Here is a 7787-nt window from a genome sequence, read left to right on the forward strand (position 1 = left end):
GTTTGGATGAGAGACAAGGGATTATAGGCCTGTAAATACGAAATAATGTAGTAAGGATTATTTTGTACTGTTTATGCTTTTGATCTGTATCGAGCATGACATCCCGAGTCTTTTAATGAAATACATTTCTTTGGAAATGCTTTTGATAAATCTTTATCATATTTGTTTTGGGACAAATTCCGCAACACTTTTATTTAAAATGTTACTCTGATTTTCAAACAAACATAAACAAAATCGGTCTTTTCTGGCCGTGAAAATGGGGATGTCACAGTAAACATTACAAATATAAATCATATATTTTAAGTCTTAAGACACCAATGACTTTGTGACATTACTTGATTACCTTCTTGTGAATTAATGATCAATAATGATCTTAGAAACCATGGTTTAAACAACAGAAAAATCCAACTCTTAATTCAAGATTCAATTCTTCGATCTGATTTCAATACAAATAGAGAAATATGAGGTTTCTAATCCTTGATAGAGGTTGTAACTTCCTTTAAAACCTTTAAATAATCTTTAAATCCTTCAAAACTCTTCATAGTATTAAATCATTTGTCTCATTTAAAATTTTAACCAATGTTTTGTGTTAGATTGAGTGTCTAATGTTATTAACTAATTGATAATATTTCTAATAATATTATGGTCATTTTGGGTTGCCATCGTAACTCAATTAAGAAATAAGGAATTATAAGCAATAAGTTATTAATTTATTATGAACTAATAAATTAATTGGAAACTATTTTGGAATTAATTAAATATTTTAATTAATAATATGGATTGAATATTGAATAATTCATTTAATAATTAATTGGAATATTGCAGAACCTTCCATAATAAAGAAGGTATCGATTTTATCTAGATATTAAAAATTATGGACTAATTCAAATAAAGTTAAGGATTATCCTTGTAGATTTAAATTAATCTGGACACTATAATAGACTGTTAGGGGTTAAATCCTAGTGATTCTTTTTGCTATCCAAAATCGTCTCTCTCTCTCTCTCTCTCTCTCTCTCTCTCTCCCTCTCTCTCTCTCTCATGTATGAAGTCTATAACCCTCTTAGGGTTATTGAGATTTTTGATTTTAGCCTCTCTCCTAAAGGTCCTTGTGCTAGTTGGTGTTTTGGGTGTAACTTCACCAACGGAATTCCTGGTTTGGGTCTTTTCATCTTTTGCAAGTGTAGTTGTCACAAAATCTTAAATCGAGAAATCAAGAAAAGCCAAATGTTAATAATGTCTTACTTTGAACGTAGATTGCTATTATAGTAAAATCCTATATACTTAAGATGCATGTGCTCATAGGGTTATTTGAGAAAATCCAAATCTTATTAATTTCTTTTGAGCGTAGATTGCTATTATTGTAAAATCCTAGATCCTTAGGATGCATGCACTCATAGGTTTTTTTGTTTAAATCTGTTGCGTAAAACTAGTGTGTATAGATTGTATCTGTTAGTTGTGACAAACCAAACAAATAATAGGGGTACAATATACTCCAAAAGAACACTGCTATATTGCACTAAAACGTAGTACAAGATAAGCACGGTCAATCCACAGAGACACAATCCTAAAGTTTATACCTTTTTGTGTAAGGTACTTTGGTCGCCAAAACTAGGGGGTTGTAAACAATAATTCAAGTAAACGATTAAAGAAACAAGAAAGAGATTAACTAATTGAAATAAATTCAAATTTTATGAAAGACACCAACTACGTGTATGGCAATCTAGCAATGTGATTCACAGATGACAAGACATGTACTCAATTCTATCTACGTTGGTACTTGAAAGTGTTAACAAGCTCTAACACTCTCTATTTACCACATTAATTAACCAAAAGAATCTCTATGATTAACCCTAACCTCACTAATCTAACCTAAACAAGTTCTTAGAATTAGATTGAAAGATTGCATTGAGTTTGGTGTGAATGTTTCCAACAACACCCAATACTTCTCACAAGTTTGGGAGCGTAAGAGTGTGAGAATAAGATTTACACTAAATTTATTCATTGGAAATCAGTTTAATACTTGTCACCTAGTCCAATTCACAAAACAATTACGAATTTTGCAATTAGATAACTTGAATGACCTAATCCTAATTCAGATAACCAATAATAATTACAATTAAAATCAAACATTTAATTAAGACAAAATCAAATTCACTATATAGAAATTGAAAGTAAACATCAAGACATATGATTAAAATCACCACAAAAAAGTCAAGACATATACATGGAGAGGTTAGGGTTCTAGCCACACATGGCTAGAACAATCAACAAGTATAGAAAAGATGAAGTAACCTACATATAAGACTTACAAATCCAAAGACAAAATGTTTCCAAACGATTACAATAAAACCCTTGAAATAGTGCTCCAAATTGCCCTTCTCCCTAGCTTTGGAAATGAATTGTGTGTGAAAAAAATGCCCAAAATTCAGTGATAGAATAGAAAGGAAAAACTGCCAAAAAGCAGTTATTGGGCCGAACACGTTCCGTGTTGAAATAGAGTAAATCAAAACGGCTTGTGTTGAGTATAAAATGCCCTTCTTCCTTCAAGATTCCTTCCAAAGCACAACACTCAATTTTGCAAAAGTGGACCAACAAGGCCCGTGTTGATATAGGCTAAATCTACACGAACCGTGTTCAACATGGTCAACAGCTCCATTCTAGGTCAACACGAATCGTGGTCTTTTTTTAGTGCAATCCCAACACGACCCGTGTTGGGTTATGTTCCCAGGTGAAAACTTGAATTTCCAACTTTTTAATTTCTTGTCCAATCGTCCTGAAACCTTACCCATGCTTCCCAGCACCTCCCAAAGCGCGTTTCCACCCCCAGATCACTTAAAAAGACCGTAAAAACATGCAAATAAGGTTGTTCTTGTGAGTAACATGACTTTTAATGAAATGCATGAAAAATGAAATAAATACACTAAATGGATGCATAAAAGGGACGAAAAGGTGTGCAAAAGGTTGCACAATATGCCTAACAAATCTACCCAAGCTTAGACCTTTCTTGTTCTCAAGAAAGAACGAGAATCGGACAAAGCATGATGATTTCGAGATGGCAAAAAGAAACATAGAACAAAAAGGGACAGAAAGATCCTAAAGGAGATTAGAATGAATGCATGCGATAAAAACAATGAAAATAGCATATGTACAAAAGAAACTAGGAAAATAAGATTAAGAAACATTCAAAATAAAAACATTTTTTTTTGTTTAAAGTTTCATAATTATTGCTTCTTTGATCACCACGGGTATGAAAGTCAATTGCCAATTATCCAAACAAAAAATATTGTGCATTTATTGTTCTCACTTCAAGAAAGTCTTAACAGAGTCAAACCTTGGACGTTGTCCTTTAAAGGACAATCATGGGCTCAGAGTTAATGTGAGAGGGTCGTAAGACTTCATGCGAAAGTCACCCTAGTGGTTTTGAAAACGTAGACAACCTCGGTGTCAAGTTATTCTATTTGAGAGGGTATCATATTTTTAAATAGGGAACGCTTCTAAAACTCCTTCAGTGTACTCAAGGTTGCACCAACATTGCATTTCATCCCAGTGCTCGATGTCCATCTCAGGCTTACTCCCAAAGGTGCCAATCATTGCATCCACCCAAGGTCTTGTGTTGATTGCGTCTTTGATCTTTAACTTGACTTCTTTGACTTGCTTTGCTTGTACTTTGTCTTTCTCTTCTTCAAGTTGCTTTCTTTTGAATTATTTTTTTTATTTTGATTTGGCTTATACTTTGTCTTTTGCTTCTTCAAGTTTCCCTCTTTTGATTTGGATTGATTTTCTTCTGAATCTCTTTAGTGTAAGACTTGGCTTGTGGATTCTTTCTTCAGTTGTAGCTTTATTGGCTCTTGAATCATTTGCTCGTATAGATTTTGTCCCAGTTAGTGCAATGGCCAAACAAGACTTCAATACTTCAGACAACATGTGAACGGGTGGATGCAATGGAATCCCCCTTCAAGAGGTCTACCCAAAAGTGATTCTAAAGATGGTTGCCCAGTTGCTTCAAATAGGAGTTGGCGTTAAGCATCAGGTTTTAAATAGTGCGATATTTTTGAGTCACCAAACCCATGACAAGGAGGACGCTTTCGGGTCTATCAATGTGGGACATTTGAAGTGGGGAGTTATTTTATTTATTTATTATTTATTATTTATTATTTATTTATCTTTTTAGTGTTTGGACTACAAGGCGGTCAACTACTCGCACCCCTTATGATTGATGGATCAACTTTTCTGAATTATTCTTTTATTTTTATTTTTTTGAAATTATTTTGATGCAATGCAAAAATGAGATGCAAAACTTTAAAATTAAGATAGCAGGATTTTTTTTTGGTTTTATAAATTTAAATGAAAGAAAAAAAATGAAAATAAGAAAGTTAAAATCTTTTTGTAACATCCCGACTCCCAGGTACAAAATATTTAATTATTTTATTTCTTTTGACAGGGCGACTCGCCGAGTTGGGGAGTACCAACTCGCCGAGTAGAGACCATTATGGCCGCGTGATTTTTAGAGTCTACTCGACGAGTCGGAGGACCCCGACTCGACGAGTAGGAACTGTGCGAGGAAACCCTAATTTTCCGGGTTTGTGTCATATTTAAAGGACCTTAAGCCCTCATTTATGCCACCCTTGTCACCCTACTACACTGTGAGAAACCCTAATCGAGCTGTAACCTTGTGTGAGGGAGAGATAGAGGCTAATATTGTGGGTTTTAGTGCATTCTTGGAGGAGAGTTGAAGAGCAAGAGACCTTGGACGAGAAAGAGCTTCTAGATCCGGTGTTCACTCATTCTTAGCTTCTGTTTGGAGGTAAAAAGCTGCTATCTTGACCATTTCTTTTGTTAGATCTCATCCTAAGGAGTTTCAGGGTTTTCCCCCATCCATCTTTTGGTTATTGAGTCATTTGAGCATGTCATGAGATTGAAACCTCAGATCTGGACTATAGGAGGTCGTTTTAGCCTAAAGATCGAAGCTTTATCAAGCTAGATGCATGCTTTTATGCATTAAACCCTATAATAGAGTTTTTTTGGCATTTCGAGCCCTAGGTGCCATGCATGGACGTAAAGCTTGTAGCTTTATGTAGTATTTTAGCCTTAGGAAGTTAGTACTAGAGTCTGGGACAAAATTTCTGATTAGAATCGACTGAATGAGAATTGGTCAAGAGGGACTCGACGAGTGCATGAGCCAACTCGACGAGTCAGTTAGGGTTTTTCCCCAATAGGCTGGATGCGCTACAACTTGGAAAGTTGACGAGACAACTCGACGAGTTGAGTTGGAGTTTTCCCGATTCTTCTGAGGACAAGAAGGACTCGACGAGTCACATAAGTGCACTCGCCGAGTTGGGTCAACAGGGACTGTTGACTTTTAGGGTTTGGTCAAGACTTGGATTATGGAGACCATGGAGGGGAAAAATGGTCTTTTATCCATTCCAAGAGTTAGAGAGAGAGGTTGACTGGATTTATTTAGAGTTGAGGTTATAAGTGTTAATTAGAGATGATTATGACATGTAGGCAGAGATTAGATCGTTCGAGGGGTACGAGGTTTACTTGCTTGCTTACGTGGTGAGTCTTCTTACTATACTTACCATGAGTGGTAACTTTGTGTGACCCGAGGGTCTTGTATGCTATTATTGAGTAGTGTGATATCCTGCATTATGTCTTTGTGATTTATTCTGTGTATTATTCTGAGCTTTATTGAGTTAGGACCGGAGGGTCCAACCCGAGTTGTGAGAACGGAGAGTCTCCACTGAGACACATAAACTGGAGGGTATTTATTGAGATATAGCCATGAGAGGCTAATGAGATGTGTGTGGTATTTTGGGGAACTCAATAAGCTTTGTGCTTACCGTGTTATGTGATATGTGTTTCAGGTACTTCTCAGGACCGCGGGAAGGCGCCGGCTTGATTGTACACACGAGATGGAGTTATGTTTTGTGGATCCTGGATTTTTATTCAAACAATTATCGATTTGTGTTTTTGGATAATTGACACTTTGGGGCTTTTGAGAAATGTGTTAATGAGAATTATGTGTTTTAAAAATGAAAATTTTATTTGAAAATTTACGGTGTTACACTTTTTGATTTTTTGGATGATGCAAATGAAATGCATGAAGATGGATCCTAATGTACAAACTAACCCTCCCCAAGCTTGAATATAAGCATCGTCCCCGATGCTTGGAGAGGGTGGAACAACCTACTAAGGAGGAGGAGGAGGCGGATAGTACCCGAGTTGAGTACGGTTCCAATCCTAGAAATTCTCCTCATGCTTGTGTGTGCCTCTCTTGATAACAGTAATATCAGGTGGTGAAAGAGGCGGAATTTTCGGTGAGATTCATGATGTCTTGCTGGTAGGTGTGAAGGCATTGATCGAATGTGTCAAAGCGGGTTCTGATTGCTTGGAATTGGTCCATGTATTATTGATGATAAGGTGGCTATACGACATCATGGGATGAGTTGGCTCCACCCATTGGAGGAGGATTTTGTGGTTCATCCTATTCTTCTTCTTCATCTTCCTCATCATCATCATCCTCAATGTTATCTTCCTCCCCGGATGAGTAAGATGGAAAGAAGATGTAGGATATTACCCAATCAGTAAGGTTGGGTAGGCGTTTGATGGCAAGGGTGCTATGGTTATCGGATGTGATAAGGAGTTTTGGATCGTGGGTTGGGCCAACGGTCTAATTGTGACATCCATCCACCGATTGGAACATCCTCATGGACTCCAACGCCTTTGTGGTGAGATAGGGCTCACTGGGTAATGGTAGATGATTACCAAGATATGGGACCCGGACTGGTGCGCTTTTGGCTAACAAGGTGACAATGTCACCATAGTAAATATTATCGAATCGGGTGGTGCTAATGTGTATGAGCTTCTAGGATAGAAACACTCTGTAATGGGTCCGTGAGGTTTAGTTCTGGATGGGCCATGACATAAAGGATTCACAACTCGAGAACACACTAATATTGATTTGTTCCTTTCTAGGGATGACGAGTGAAGAAATGATCTGATGGACCACTTTCATCAATAGGTGGACGAGAGAAGAGGCTTTGGCTGCACTTGAATTATAGATGGATTCACGGGTAAAGGCACACCACTAACCGAGTTCAATGTAGCCAACAATTTAGTGGGACCAAAAGTGTCTTGGGTAGGGGACTCAACAATGGCATTGATTTTGTCCGAAGTGATGGAGCAGTCACGATCCAGGAGCCCAAAATTTAGGAAACTGTGGTCTAGATAGACGGAAGACAAAAACTCAGTTGTTGGGATTTTGTAACTGAGTTCATGGACTTGCAATAGTCCTTTCCATCCAACATTTCTTAATAATGTATGCACTTGATGGTAGACATGCAATTCACAAAGGGATCGCACATGAGTGAATTTTTGGATGGTGTGGGTATGTTGGAGGAAAGACTCAAACTTGGCTTGAGGCAGTGGGGCAAGACAATTGACACCACCTTGAGTCGGGTTAAGCGGAGGAGGGGGTGGTTCATTTGGTGGTGGGGACGAACGACGACGTGAGGTAGTGGATTTGTTAAGTCTAGTTCTTTTTCATTGTTCATTGTCCATTTTCAAAGTGGCCAAGTCAAAAAGTCAGCTGGTAAAGAGGTCAAGAAGTCAACTGTTTGACGAGTCCATTCAACAAGAAGTTTGGTCCGTAAAAATTCGCGGGAAACTCAGATTTGAATGGTTCTCAAGTTATTTTCGAGTCCATAATGATCACAAATGCATGTAATTTGACTCAAAAATCACAAAATCAACAATTGAAGAATTGGAAGGATTGTACCGAATCATTG

The sequence above is a fragment of the Lactuca virosa genome, chromosome 4 (assembly GCF_052849685.1).
Source record: "Lactuca virosa cultivar CGN04683 chromosome 4, Lactuca_virosa_CGN04683_v6, whole genome shotgun sequence".
In the NCBI taxonomy this organism is placed as follows: domain Eukaryota; kingdom Viridiplantae; phylum Streptophyta; class Magnoliopsida; order Asterales; family Asteraceae; genus Lactuca; species Lactuca virosa.